We start from the raw sequence: 14971 nt of genomic DNA, 5'->3' as shown, positions 1-14971 counted from the left end.
TGGGGGGGGGGGGCGTCGAAGGGCTACCAGGGAGGTTTGTCTCCTTCCTCCTTCTGGAGTCGTTGGCACAGCACCCTTACAACGGTCAGGGCTCCCAGCTGATGGGAACAGGCGCCAGGCCGCCCCCTCGGGGCACCCTCTCGCTCCCAGACTGCCCTGGCTCTGTTCTGCGCTGGCATGGGAGGAAGTGGCAAAGGCATGTGGGGGGTGGGGGTGATGAGATGGGGGCACAGCATTCCAGGAACCCTGGCGCCTTCCCAGCACTGGCCGAGAGAAATGGTGGGTGGGAGCGGGCTGGAGGACAAAGATTCTCTGTCGCCCCCGCCAACCCCCTCCGCACCCACCCGAACGGGTGCAGGTGTGGGATGGAAACTCCAACAAGCCAGGACTCCCTCTGGGCCCCGGGCGGGGCTCGCGGGAGGGGGCTGGGGAGAGGGCAGGGGAGGCCGCTGCCAACTTCCCACTGGGCTGTTTACACCCAAGCGATGAGCTGGCTCTTGGCTTCACCGCCCGCTCACCTGGCCAGGTGTGCCAGGAGCGGCGGCCTGGCTCCCGTGGGGTTCCAATTGGTGGGTGCCTGGGTCCGGCCCCCCGCTGGGGAGGGTGCCACTGGCCCCGCGCCTGGGACCAGACGCCAGTGTCGCATTTTGCTGCTTGTCCCTCCTGGGCCCCCCTGAGGAGGCAGGCACGATGCTTCATTCTGTGGGGGGTTTTGTGCGTGCCCCCCTCAGGGGCCGAGGCATGAGAGAGTCCTCCCTTCCCTGCCTCAGCAGGGCACGCCGGGAAATAGCTCAGGCTGTCACTCCTGCCGGAAGGATTCAAGGGGGAGCCCAGAGTCAGGGGCTGCAGGCGGGAACCTGGACCAGACCCGGGTGTCTGCAGGGCACTCGGCCCCATCCTTTCCCATGCCCGGACAGAATGGGAGACAGGCCAGGACTAATGAGAGGCAGGGTCTGGACACTGGGTCCCTCCTCCATCCCTACCTAGCAGAGGGCCTGTGGCTCCTGTCCCCAAACCTGTCCCGGCCCCTGTCCCCACCTCCAGCGCGAACCCAGGGAGCTGCCTCGTGAGAAGGGCTACGCTCTCCCCTTGAAGGTCTCCGAGCCTCCCTGCTCCTTTCCTGGCTGACTGGCAGCATGGATCTGCCTCCCGGGGCCCGAGTGAAACCAAACCACAGCACTAGGGCAACCGGAGTCAGGGGTACCATGGACAAACCAGCCCTTTCTGCATGTGGCTTATAAATTATTCCTCCCACAGCCACGGGGAGATGCCCAAAGGCTTGAGAGGGTACTATGCATGCAGAAGCCCTGGGGTTGGTCTCCTGAGTACCCCTGGGTGAGTCTGACCCCCTCAGCACTGCCAGGTGTGGCCCCAGACAAACGGAGCAATTTCCCACCAGCTTAGCAATTATGGACCTATTCTGAGGAGACTTGGGCTGGCGGGGGATGTGCACGGTCAGTGGGGGGTGCCCAGCCATGGGACCCCTGTGCCCCCTGTGCGGAAGTGCATCCCAGAGCATGCAGAAGAGGAAGGTGCTGAGCTACAGCCTGAGCTGGCTGGGGACGTGTCGTCTTCAGGAAGATTTTCTCACTCACCTCCCCATTTCCAGCTCCTTCAGTGGCCTCAGAAGCAGGGTCCTAGCCCTGAGGGGTGCAGAAGCCCTGCAGAGCTGCTGTTCAGGCCACGCTTCCCGGCAGGGCCACCCTTGACTCCTCAGACGGTCCCCAGGACCTTGCTTTCTCCCCGAGCCTCTGCCTCTGGGGTGTTGGGTGCTGGGGTGGCAGGCAGGGAAGCCGGGAGCACCTCCATTGTCACTGATTCCATCTTTACGTGCCAAGAATGTGGGGGTGGTGCAGGGGGGCTTCCTGACCCGGGGGGGCAGTCCTTGTGCAAGCTCTGGGGGCAGCAACCAAGTGCCTGTGCCCTGGCTATGCCCACGGTCACACCAACAAAGGGAATGGGGGCAAAATGACGGGGGAATTCAACACCTCCAGGGTGGGGTCAGGGCAGGGAGGAAGGAGGGCAGGGAGTGGACCTCAGGGGTCCTCCCTGGGGCTTCATTCTTACTCCCTGTTCCCCTCTCAGCCTCCCCTCTGCTTCCCAGCCACTGCCTCATCTGCCCCTCCCCCCTCAGACCTCCTCTCTACCCCAGGCTGAACTCCGCAGTGGCCTCACTTGACCCCCATCAGCTTGGGGGTTAGGGGCAGTATTTAGTGCCCCCACCAGAGTCAGGACCTGGCCAGGAAAGCACCTGGCCCTCGACACCACATTCCTCAACCCCCTGTTTGCTTTTCCCCGGTCACTTCCGCTTCCTTCCGTCCTGGCCCATTGACACAATTTTTCACCTGTGGTTTCCTTGGAATGTCCTGGACACGCCCCCTTCGGGGGGTTACATGGTCGGTGGTTTAAAACCAGTCCGCTGAGGGACCAGAGCAATAGTACAGCAGGCAGTGCGCTTGCTTTGCATAATCCTGCTGACCCGGGTTCAGTCCCCAGCATCCCGTAGGGTTTCAAGAGCACCACCAGGAGTGACTCCTGAGCACAAAACAGGGAGTCATCCCTGAGCACCGCCAGGGGTGGACTCCCCCCTCAAAAAAAATAAATAAATAAAACTGATCCACGGGGCCACACGGGCTAGAGCGATAGCACAGCGGGTGGAGCGTTTGCCTTGCAAGCAGCCTACGTGGCCAACCCAAGTTCGATTCCTCCGCCCCTCCCGGAGAGCCCGGCAAGCTACTGAGAGTATCTCGCCCGCAAGGCAGAGCCTGGCAAGCTCCCCGTGATGTATTTGATATGCCAAACACAGTAACAACATGCCTCAAAATGGAGACATTACTGGGCCCGGTCAAGCAAAATCGATGAACAACGGGAGGACAGTGACAGTGACAGTGACAGGGCTGCACAGAGGTGTTATACTGGGGGGCAGGGGGTGCATGCAACAGTGCTCAGGGGCTCTCCTGACTCAGTGCTCACTCAGGAGTGACTGGTGGCCATGCTGGGGACTGGAACCGAGGCTGGGGGGATGCTGGGCGAGCACCTAGGTCCTGGGCCATCTCTGTCAGGCCTCTTATTTTCAAGACGTGCCCTTGGCCCCTGAGCACATCCCAGATCAGCTCATCACCCCACAGGGGATGCAGAGGTGGCCAGAACTGAGCCCAGAGAGAGTCCAACTTTTCTCTGAGCCCCTCACCGGTTCCCCGGGCCAAGCCTGGCCCCTTCTCCTTGGGCTTCACCCTATGGACTCTATACCCCCGGGCACCCACTTGTGCCCTCCCCATGCCAGTCCCTGAACCCAGCAGCCTGTGGCTCACCCCGGGGGGCCACGTGTGCCCCTGGCCGTGGACAACCCAGGGCTGCTGGTGGGGGCCGCAGTCCCATCAGCGAGCCAGGAAACAAACTGTAGGCAAGTCCGGGGTGCAGAGGGACCCTGTGGCCTCGTCGGGCACCTCCTGGGGGAAGCCACAGCCGCCCATGCCCCTCTTCCTGGCCCCACAGGGAGGTCTCTGCCCGAGGCCTACCCACCTCGCCCTGCCCTGGCGGCCCGGCCCGGAGCAGGTTGTTTTCCGGTGCTGGGCCTGGCGCAGCCCGCGGGCCCTGCCGGTCACGTAGACAAACTCGTTCCTCCTCTGGCCCTGCCCGGTGTGCTGAGCACAGCATTTCCTGCTGGGGAGAGCACAATGGGGCTTGCAGCCCCGAGGGGCCCACCCTGGGGAGGTGCCGGCCCAGGCCCAGCCGGCTCTGCTCCCTGCGTGCTGTGTGACCAGGACGGGGTCCACACCCTCTCTGAGCCTCGTTTTCCCTGTTGAGAAGTGAGGGGGTGAGGCAAGGTCAGGGGAGGTCAGCCTCCCTTCAATGACAGCTCTGACTTTCCTTGGGCACTCAGTGCACGCCAGGGGCGTCCTCGGTCTCCACAGCCACCCCGCAAGGACAAGGGTCAGCACACAGCAAATGTTCCTTGTCTGACAACAGCATGGGAGCTGGCGGGGAGGTGAGGAAAAGGCGGAAGGGGAGACCGGGAGGGAGCCTGCTGGTCTAGGAGCAAGCGTGAGTAGACTAATCCCCCAGCTGGGGGGAGGGGGGGGGCGGGGGGGGGTCCGGAGGTGGAGGCCCAGGTCCTGCGGGGCTCTGTCCTTATCCCCCACTACCCCGGCCCCCAGCCCAGACACCCTCTTACTGACCTTCCGACCCCTCCAGCCTGGACACCCTCTTACTGACCTCCCGATTCAGTCTGCTATTTCTATTTGGTGTGAGGTTGGCAGCACCCGGGATTGAACCCAGGGCCTCCGACACACATGCCAACTCCTGCCGCTGAGACGTGCCCTTGTCCTCCACCCCCAAACCCGCAGCAGCTGCTGCCATCTGGGGCGGGGACACTTCCCCAGGACAGGCTAGAGCACCCCCACTTGCTTGGGGTCTGTGCAGGTGCGTCCCAGGAAAGCAGAGGCCCAGAAGCAGAGGCTTCTGGGTAAGAACCTGAACTGTCCGGGCACTGTGCCGGGGGCACAGAGGTACTGGTGCTGATGGTGGTATTGGATGGTGATGGCAGTGTTGGGTGCTGGAGGTGGTGCTGGGGGGCTGGTGACGATGTTGGGGTGCTGATGGCAGTGTCGGGTGGGATGGTAATGAGGGGTGCTGATGATCAAGTTGGGATGGGATGGTAGGGTTAGGGTGCTGATGATCGTGCTGGGGTGCTTGTGGTCCTTGGAGTGCTGAAACTGCTTGCACTGCTGGTCCTGATGATGAGGGTCTGCGTGGGGGTCTGCCGTGGGGGTCTGCCATGGGGGTCTGCCATGGGGGTTTGCTGTGGAGGTCTGTTGTGGGGGTCTGCCTGGGGGTCTGCCTGGGGGTCTGCCATGGGGGTTTGCTATGGAGGTCTGCCATTGGGGTCTGCCGTGGGGGTCTGCCATGGAGGTCTGCCATTGGGGTCTGCCGTGGGGGTCTGCCGTGGGGGTCTGCCATGGGGGTCTGCCATGGGGGTCTGTCATGGGGGTCTGCCGTGGGGGTCTCCCGGGGGGGTCTGCCATGGGGGTTTGCTGTGGAGGTCTGCTGTGGGGGTCTGCCTGGGGGTCTGCTATGGAGGTCTACTGTGGGGGTCTACCGTGGAGGTCTGCTGTGGGGGTCTACTGTGGGGGTCTGTCGTGGGGGTCTGTCGTGGGGGTCTGCCATGTGGGTCTGCCATGGGGGTCTGCTGTGTTTATCCGCTGTGGGGGTCTGCAATGGGGTCCTGCTGTGGGGGTCTGCTGTGGGGTTCCCATGCCAGTGCTGGGGACAGGGAAGCTGCTGTTTCAGCAGCTCTATCCCTGCAGCCATCTCCCCACTTCTCAGGTTCAAGCTCCACAGCCCCCAGACGCCCACCCCTCCTGCTGCCCCCAGCATGAGAAGTTCACCTTTTACCCTCGTCCTGAAAGTGTCACAGCAATTCTGCTCTAAAGCTCTGCCCACCCCCACACCCCACAACCCACACACACCCCAGCGGGACTGGCCCCAGGCAAACCCACATCCTGCCCCCATCTCTGCCCGCCACTCCTGTCCCCAGAGATGCCATCTGGGGAGCAGCTCTGGGCATCCCCTCGGCAGGTGGGAGAGGGAACCTAGCCCCCTTCGCTGGGCCTCCTTCCCTCCTGCACACAGGGGACTTCAGATTGCCCTCAGTTCCTGGGCTGGGACAAGGAGCACCAGGGATCCCCCTCGGGGTGCAGAAAGAGGATTTTCTTTCTTTCTTTCTGGCTTATTTTTTGGGATGAGGGGCAATACCCAGCAGTGCTCAGGGATCCCTCCTAGAGGGACTCCTTTGGCACTGGGTAGAATCCGGGTTAGTTGTGTGCAAAGAAGCCCCCGCCCACCCTCTCCCTCCCTGGGTGTCTTTCCCTCCAGTCCCCACTGTGGGCTTCCCTGCTGCCACCTCCCAGCCACCCAGGTCCCCAGAAGTGTGACCCATCCCCAGGAGCCCCAGCCCAGGAGCCCACCTCTCCCAGCCCACCCTGCCCTCCCCTGCTGCCTCTGAGACTCGCCCATGGGTCTGCTTGGCCTCCTCCGCTAGCACGCCCTTCTCACTTCTCCGCAGAGGAGAGAGGAAGGAGCTGGGAGGATGGGGGCATGAGGGGAACCCCCTCATGGGGGGGGCAGGCTTGACTCATTCCGGTGGGTGCCCGCTGTCCCCTGTGCCCAGACAGGAGCAGCTGGCGCCTCCGCCAGCTCCACCCTTACTTGGTTTCTGCACCCCCAGCTCATGACTTTCCCAGAGTATCGATTCATGCCCCCCCGCCCCCATACCACCCATTCCTCGGGCAGGGCAGGGAGGTGGGATGAGCAGGGCAGGCCAGGGCAGGGGAGAGCAGCTGGACGGTGTTTGCTTTTGGGGTTTTCCTCTTCAGCTGGTTTTCTAAAGCAACGGGCGGCAGGGGTTGTGGGAACAGAGCCAGCCCAGCCCCTCATGGGAACCTGGAGGTTACCCTAACGATGAGGGGTGCACTCAAGCTCCTGTCAGGAGGCAGAACTTTCCCTCCCTACTGCAGAGGAGGAGACTGAGGGTCAGGGCCCACCCACCCCCAGTCCCCCACCCCTGGGGCACAAGGCTGAGGACCCAGCGGGCGGGACCGGGGGGACCTAGTTGGGGTGCAGCACTGGCCTCTCTCTTCCTGCACAGCACACCCCTCATTACACTCCCCCTTCACCCCTCTTCCCCTCAGAGCACCCCACCCTCAGCCGCCTGCCCCTCCTCCTTCCCCGGGATTCTCCCTCAGCTCCAAGAGGTAAGACCCAGGAGGGCGCCCAGCATCACGTCCACTCATCCGGTGGGCACTTCGGGTCACAGCAGAAACGATCAAGGGTCTTCTTGTACGAGTCAGGCTCTGACCCCACCCACCACCCCCAGGCCTAATAACTTGTTAAAAAAAATTTTTTTATTTTTTATTTTAATGAATCACTGTGAGAAACAGTTACAGACACACAAACCTTCATGATTGCGTTTCAGTCGAACAGTGTTCGAGTGCCCATCCCTCCACCAGTGCCCACTCTCCACCACCGATGTTCCCAGTGTCCCACCCTCCACCCCTACCCCTTCCCACCCCCTGCCTCTGTAGCAGACACGTTCCCTCTTACTCTCTCTGTTCTTTAGGGTGTTATGCTTTGCAATACACGTAACCAAGCGGCCATCAGGTTTCGGACCTGATAACTTAACCCTCCCCAGCTCTCTGGCCTGTCTGTAGCCAGCGAGGAAAGCGAGGCCCAGAGCCTATGCACCTGCCCGAAGGTGGCAGAACCAGGATCCGATCGTGGGCAGCCCAGGTGTTTTTTTCCTCTTCATGACACCAGCTGCCCAGTCCAGACTGCCCACTGGACATCTCCCCGTTTCCCATGGGCCCAGCCAAGACCTGCCCTAGAATCTCAGCAGCCTGAGGGCTGAGGGCCACACGGCCCCTCCCTGCCCTGGGCTGGGGGTGTCTCAGGTCCCCTTCGCCCCTTCACTTTCCCCCATCCGTCTGCTGGCTACAAATGCCCACGATCCTCTCTGTGGCACTTTCTGGAGCAACCAAGTGATTCCAGTGCAGGACCCGGCTCCGCTCCCAGCAGCGCCCTCTGCTGGTCAGACCGAAAGACTGCCCGGGGGCCTGCCCCACCGTCAACCCCCCTGCCCCGTCTGATCCTCATCACTGTAATAACCCCCTGGGTTTATAGAACTCCTTTCTTCCAGGAAGCTCAAAGCACTTTCCCACCTGTGATCTCCCTGGCCGGAGACCAGCCCCAAGAGTGTGGGAGGGCCCCGGATTTCTCTCCCCACTTTACAGAGACAAACCAAGGCCCTGGAGAGGAACGGGGCGAGCCCTGGCGTGCTGCTGGCAGCTCCAGAAAGGACTCCCAGATCCGTCTCTCCAGCCCTCTCAGCTCCAGATGAACAAACTGAGGCCCAGAGGGAACAGACTTGTCCCAATGAGTCCCGGGCTGGAAGCCTCGTGTCCTAAATACGGTCCATCCGGGGCTTTCCCACGACATCAAGCTCTGAAGCTCCCCGGGACTCGGCCAAGTCGTTAACTATAAAACACGTCTGTGGGGGAACGGTCTCCTCGTTCTGCAGCCCCCCACCCACCCACCCACGGGATCGCGGGCTGGGCAATGTCAGAACATGCGGGACCGAGTGGAGGCAGGGGAGGGACAGGGGCAGAGGCCCAAACTGCAGACTGCAATGGGTCCTCCCCGGCCTGGCACGAACACGGGGGGCGGTGGGGTGGTGGGGGTGGTTCTGCACCATCCCAGTACTGGCCAGCCTACTGCAGCTGCTGCCCACAGCTTCCCTCGCAGACCTGGTGGTGAGGGTGAGGAGAGGGAGGTCAGAAGAAAGGGCAACCTGTCTGACACCTTCCTGTTTCTCTATTCCAGTGATCTGTTTGATTTTTTTTTTTTTTAGGGTCATACTGAGCAGTGATCAGGAGTGACCCTTGGTAGTGCTTGGGGGGATCATAGATGGGGCCAGGAATTCAAACCCAGGTCTCTGCTGCCACGGCCACAGACAAAGCAAGTGCTTGACCCCCAGACTTTGGCTCTGATCCCCTCCAGGGAACTGCTAATGTCTGTCTTCTCTGCTGGACTCTGATCCAGTGTTGGGACTTTTTTCTGCCAAGGTCATATGGTACACACACAGTTTGGGGCCCACACTTGGGTCTAGTGGTACGGTGTTTGGGGGCTACTTTTGATAGTGCTTGAGAGACATTTTGGTGCCAGGGATAAACCTTTGGCTCTTGCATGCAAATCATGCTTCCTGGCCTTTTGAACTATCTTCTTAATTCATTTTGTTTTGTTTTGTTTTGGGGCCATACCTGGTGGCTCTGTACTCAAGGATCACTCCTAGTGGGGCTCGGGAGACCCTAAGGGTGCTGGGGATCAAACTTAAGTCAACTGCATGCAAGGTAAGCACCCTACCCACTGTACTATCTCTCCATCTCTACACCCAATTATTTTTTAAGCTTGGAAGCCATTTCCTTTTTCCTGTAACGCATGACTCCAGAAGGAAAAGCAGCCCTCAACAAGAGGTAAACCTATGAGCATGGGTGTGTTTTAATAAAACTTTATTTACAGAAATAGTCAGACAGGAGTTCTCTGGTTACTGCGTCCCACTGTTTTGGGAGAACGTCTATTGTCTGGGTCAGTTGCTATTGAATGAATGAATTACGAATGAGGAATGAGACAGGAAACACTTCGGGGAACACTGGACACGTGTGATGATGTAACTGTTTAGGAGGGGGCATGCACTGACATCCCGAGGGAGGCAGGGACACTACCAGGCTCAGAGTCACCCAGAGGTGAAGACGACGGGTGACAACGTGACCATGGCTCAGCCCCGCTTCCTGGATCTAGTAGCCAGCACGGAGAAAGGGCTCGACTACCATGGTTGTCATTGCTGCTGTTATTGACCCAAACACCTCAAACTCCCCTCCCACAGAGACCCTTCCCCACCCCGCAGGGATTGGGCCCAAGAGGACTCCCAGAATGCCTGTCCCTAGAGAGGAGCTGGGGTGTCTGAACTTGTCACTCCGCCCCAGTGACTCAGCAGCTGAGAGATTCTCTTGGGTCTGCCCAGTGTCCCCCCTGCCTGGCCAGGAGCTGCGTCCCCCTCCATCAGACAGGGACTTGATCTCCCTCTCTCTCCCAATCCCATATGGTCCACATAGTTATCTAAGGGGGACTCTGGCCTACTGCCCACTCCATCTAGAAGCCCCTGGCCTTGAACCCTAGACAGAGAGTGGACAAATTCTAGCTCAGCAGTGACCCTCTATCTCAGACTTCCCATGTGGCACATAGCGTGATCCCTGGCACACCAGCAGGCCTCCAGGGGGAGGCAGCATCTGCAGCTGAGCCCTCCGGGTGCCTCTGAGGATTCCACTGTGTGTGGGGTCCAGATTTTGCCTTGAGCCTTTTGCTGGGGCCTCTCTGGGTCAGTTGGCAAAGGAGAGATGCTGCCCCCTTGTGGCTACCTACCTACCTACCAGCTGGCTACCTACCTAGCTGGGTCTCAGGACAGCTGGGGTTAGTGACACCTGAGATTAAAAGTGACATCTGGGACCATGTGGGCTGGAGCAATAGTACAGTCCTACAGGGCGCTTGCCTTGCACCTGGCTGACCTGAGTTCAATCTCCAGCACTGCGTATGATCCCCCAAACCCTCCAGGGGTCACCCCTGAGTTAAGAGCTGGGAGTAAACCCTAATCATTGTCGGGTGTGACCTTGCACCTGTCCCCCCGAGAAGAAGAAAGAAAAAGAAGTGACAGAACCCTTAGCAGATGGTGTGTGGGGTGGGATGCAACCCGTGGCATTGCTCAGCCAGGAAATGATGTGGAAAAATGTGCCCTGGGCCAGAGAAGAAGTGGGGTTCAGGCGCTTGCCTTGCCTGCAGCTTTTCTCAGTTTGACCCCCAACAGCTCATTATGGTCCCCGAGTTCCTCTAGGAGTGATCTTTGAGCAGAGAGCCAGGGGGAAATCCTTAGCTCAGCTGGAAGGGGCTCCAAGCCCAAGAAAACTAGGTCTGGGACTGGACAGGGCCATGTCAGAGATCAGGACTCGGTGCCTAGAGGAAGGGGTCAGTGCTCTGTCTGTTGCCTGGGCGCCTTTCTGCAGGCGCCTTTCTGATGGCACCTGGACTTGAGTGGTGATGGCTCAGGCAGAACTGGTGGCGGGCGAGGGGGGCGGGGGGGGGGGCGGCTGGAGTGATAGTACAGCGGGTAGGGTGTTTGCCTTGCACGCGACCAACCTGGGTTCGATTCCCAGCATCCCATATGGTCCCCCGAGCACCACCAGGAGTAATTCCTCAGGGCAGAAACAGGGAGTAACACCCCCCCCCCATCCCCGCCTAGGATGGAAGGGAAAGGAGAGATGCTGCCCCCTTGTGGCTACCTGTGGCATGACATGCACAGCTGAGTGGCACCCCAGACTTACTCTGAGCCTCTGAGGGTGGGGAAGTGGGCTGAGACCCGGGGGTCCCGGAACCAGCCTTGGGGCCCGGAGGAAAAGCCCCTGCTATGAAACGGTTGTTATGGACCTGGCTGGGGTCAGAGGAACTCGTGTCTCAGGCCCCTGCTCCTGCTGAAGTTTCTCCAGGGTTTGTGGGTGCTCACCGATGTCCCCCAGCCCAGCACGGCAACTGGTTTTCTCTGTCAAACCTGAGACACCTGTTTCCCCCATCAGACTGAGACCTTCTCTCTCCCTGCTGAGGGCGGGTGTGGGGCTCTGGCTTGCTGCCTTACCCCAGTGGGGAGCTCCAGGTTCTGGGACACCTGTCCTAAGGTCCTAAGGTCCACCTGTGACTTCCAAGAAAGTCCCCAAACCCTGGTCCTTGGGACCGCCAGGTGCAGCAGACCTCCAGAGACACTCCTGGGAACCTCACCCAACCCGGACCCCCACCGGCGAGTGCCTGGGAGGTAATTGAGTTTGTGGATGAACAGAGAGAATTGCTCAGTTGCCTGAGGCCTGTTGTGACCCCCTGTGGCCTTCTGTGACCCTCAGTGGCCCACTACAGCTCTCTGTGGCCCCTATGTCCTCTCATCATTCTGGGGACTGTGTCTTCTTCCCACCTCTATCCCTTGCCGATCCACCTCCCACTCACCTTCAGCTGGGGACTCACCGTCACCTCCCCCAGGTGCCCTGCAGCCCCCTGCCTGAGGCAGTGTGAGTCCTTCCTTCTCTCTCTGCCTGTGACCTTCCTCATGCTGGGACCCCCATTGCTGGGTTTGCACCTCCAGCGCTGCTCACCCTCCCCAGGGAACAGTTCCTCGTCTCTCTGCTGCTACAGTCTTTGCGCCCTTGTAGTGCAGACACGGAGTAGGTGCTCAGCCCACCTTCTCTTGCCCATCTCTCTGTATGTGGCCTTGCCTGGTTGTTTTTGGGGGGCCGGGGGGCAGCCATACCCAGCAGTGCTCAGGTGCTTACCTACTGTACTACCTCTGCAAGCAGCCTTGGACTAATCTCACACTCTCGCATTCTGTCAACAAACGACTCCTTCGTTCTGGACCGGGAAACCCCAGTCCAGGGTCTGAAGCAATAGTGCACCAGGTAGGGTGTTTGCCTTGCATGTGGCCAACCAGGGTTCAATCCCCGATATCCCATATGTCCCCCGGAGCCCACCAGGAGTGATTCCTGAGCACAGAACCAGGAGTAACCCCTGAGCACTGCTGGTTGTATCCCCAGAACCAAAAGGAGTAAAATAGAAGGAAGGAGAAGAAAAAAGAAAATGGGTGGTGGTGTGGGAACTGGAACAATAGTACAGCAGGGAGTTCGCTTGCCCTGCACGCAGCCAATCTGGATTCGATCTTCGGCATCCCAGGTCTGTAGAGCCCTGCCAGGAATGATTCCTGAACATAGAGGCCAGAGTAACTCCTGAGCACTGGTAGAGTACTTTCTGGGTAGCACTGCACTGTAGCACTGTCCTCCCGTTGTTCATCAATTTGCTCAGGTGGGCACCAGTAGTGTCTCCATTGTAAGATTTGTTACTGTTTTTGGCATACCAAGTATGCCACGGGGAGCTTGCCAGGCTCTGCTGTGCAGGCAGGATACTCTCGGTAGCTTGCCAGACTCTTCAAGAGGGATGGAGGAATTGAACCCGGGTTGGCCACGTACAAAGCAAATACCTTACCTGCTGTGCTATCACTCCAGCCTACTTCTGGGTGTGACCCAAAAACTTTTAAAAAGGAAAAGAAAACTAAAACAAGAACCTAGTGCAGAAGTCTTCTCTCCAGTCTCCCAGAAGTCATAAGTGCCAGCCCCTGCACACCCCACGGCCGTGCCTGCATGCCACCTTTGAGCCCCCTCCAGCTCCCTGCAGGGTCCCCGTGATCCTCATGACCTTTGGCAGAAGCATGATGCTGGGCTGATAGAACACCTGCCCCAAATTCCCGCAGCACAGACTCCCCCTAAACCAGAGCTGTGTCCCTCATGCCCGTGGCGGCCCCGCTGGTCCCTCACGGTCAGGCCAAACCTGCAGAGTTTGAGCTCCATGCCGGTGTCTGGGCCTGGCACTTAGAAACAGGAGGGGTCGGCCACAAGGGCAAGGGGCTTGCGTGCATCCCCCAAATCACAAGGCAAATTGGGGGTGTAAAGGCATGTCCTGGGCACTCTCTTCTGCGGGGGGGGCCTCACACACCAGAGCCCCTCCCTGCTCTCCGCCTGAAGGATGGTGTGGGGGAGGGAGGTCACGGGCAGCTGGACTGGGGGCTGAGGGGTCAGAGCACAGCTCGCTGTGGGCGTGGGCACCCACAGAGCGTGGAGCCGCCCGAGAAGTCAGAAATCCTCAGTCTCAGCAGAATGTGAAGGACTGAGAAGGTGACGAGGGGGGGAGCTGCCCCCTCTTAGTCCCTCACGGCCCAGTGTCACTAGATCCAAGGCTGGGCTGGCAGACAGGGGACCTGGGTTCTAGTTCCCACGCTGCCTGCCGTCAAATTGCTGAGTGACCTTGGACAAGCCCCTGGCCCTCTCTGAGCCTCTGTCTGCTCACCGAGAGGATGGAGGCGGCGTGGAGGGCACCGGGCTGAGCACTGGAGCCTCAGGCAGCCGGCCTCTGGTGGAACCATCTCAGCCCACCCTGGGCTTTCCCCTGAACTGGGCACCCTGTGGCAGGCCACGTCCATGGTGGGTGGGGGTGCAGCCCTGACACCCAGCGGCTGCCCTGTCCCTGTCCTCCTGGACCTGTGAGTCTGCCAGCCGGAGCAGCCCGGCAGTGCGCGAGTCCCTGCGTCATGGTGAGTCAGAGCCAGTCGTCACCCGTCTGCAGGACAGGAGGAAGGACAAACGCGGCCGCTCGGGCCGGGACCCCGGAGCCCGACCATTGGCAGGGCACTGCAGAGGGCACAGACAGGCCGGGCCAGGAGAGGGCGCAGTGCTGGTGTGGGAAGAGCCCAGGAGTCTGCCCTGGGCACTGGACACATCACTGACCCTGGGCGGCACATAGGTCTAAGGCCCTGAAGCGGGGGGTGGGGGGGTGGTCTCCGGATTCCCTAGTTGGAGGTCACTGCCACTCACGTCTTTCTGAGCCCCGCATCACACCTGCTGCACTCCTGGCCGCACACTTTATCACATGAGTCCTTGCAGAGGTTCAACCGGGAGGGAGGCCCTGGGGTCACAGCTGAGGCTCAGGGAAGTGAAGCGAGCTGCCCAGGAGCAGGAGGCAGCACCCCTCCCCCAGGTCTGCTGACCAGAGGCCTCTCTCCACACAGACAACTCCGAGAAGGTCCCGCCTATCCCTGTGACCCAGCAGTCCTGCAGTGCCCAGAGCTTGCCCGCCCACAGACTGTGCCCACCCTTCAAAGCCCTGCTGGCCTAGCCCTGGGCTTCTGATGGGAACCTGTGAGCCTGGCTTCCTTGTCTGTCAGAGGTGTTGCTGCCTGGTGAGGAAAACAGTCAAGTGGAAAAGCACGTGGCCCAGCCCTGAGCCCACGCCAGCACTGCATGGCCCAGAGCACGGCCTGCCTCCTGTTTAATAAGTGTCTGCAGGTGGACGGGGGTAGAGCGACCTGAGACTAATATTGTAAGAGGGCGGGTGCTTCCTCCCAGGACACGCTGTGGACACAGGCTTGCTAGGGAGCAGAAGTGGGGGATTAAAAAGGGGGGGCTATTAGTGTTAAGGGGTCTGAGGGCGTGGTGTGCAAGCATGAGGGCATGTGAGCCTGTGAGGACATGAATGTGTGAGCATGAGTGATGTGTGATCATGTGTGTGTGAGCATATGTGAGCGTGTGTGAGTGTGTGAGCGTGTGTGAGAGCACGCGTGTGAGCGTGTGTGCAAATGTGTGTGAACATGTGTGAATATTACGTGAGCATATGAGCATGTGTGTGAGTGTGCGTGTGAATGTGTCAGAGTGTGTGTGTGTGTGTGAGCATGTCTGTGAGTATTGTGAGCATGTTTGTGTGAGCATGTGTGTGAGTGTATGGGAGTGTGTGAGCATGTTGTGAGTATGTGAGGATGTGTGTGAGTGTGTGAGCACGTGTGACCATG

The sequence above is a fragment of the Sorex fumeus genome, unplaced genomic scaffold (genome assembly GCF_029834395.1).
Source record: "Sorex fumeus unplaced genomic scaffold, SorFum_2.1 ptg000047l, whole genome shotgun sequence".
NCBI lineage: Eukaryota > Metazoa > Chordata > Mammalia > Eulipotyphla > Soricidae > Sorex > Sorex fumeus.
This window is presented reverse-complemented; position numbering follows the sequence as displayed.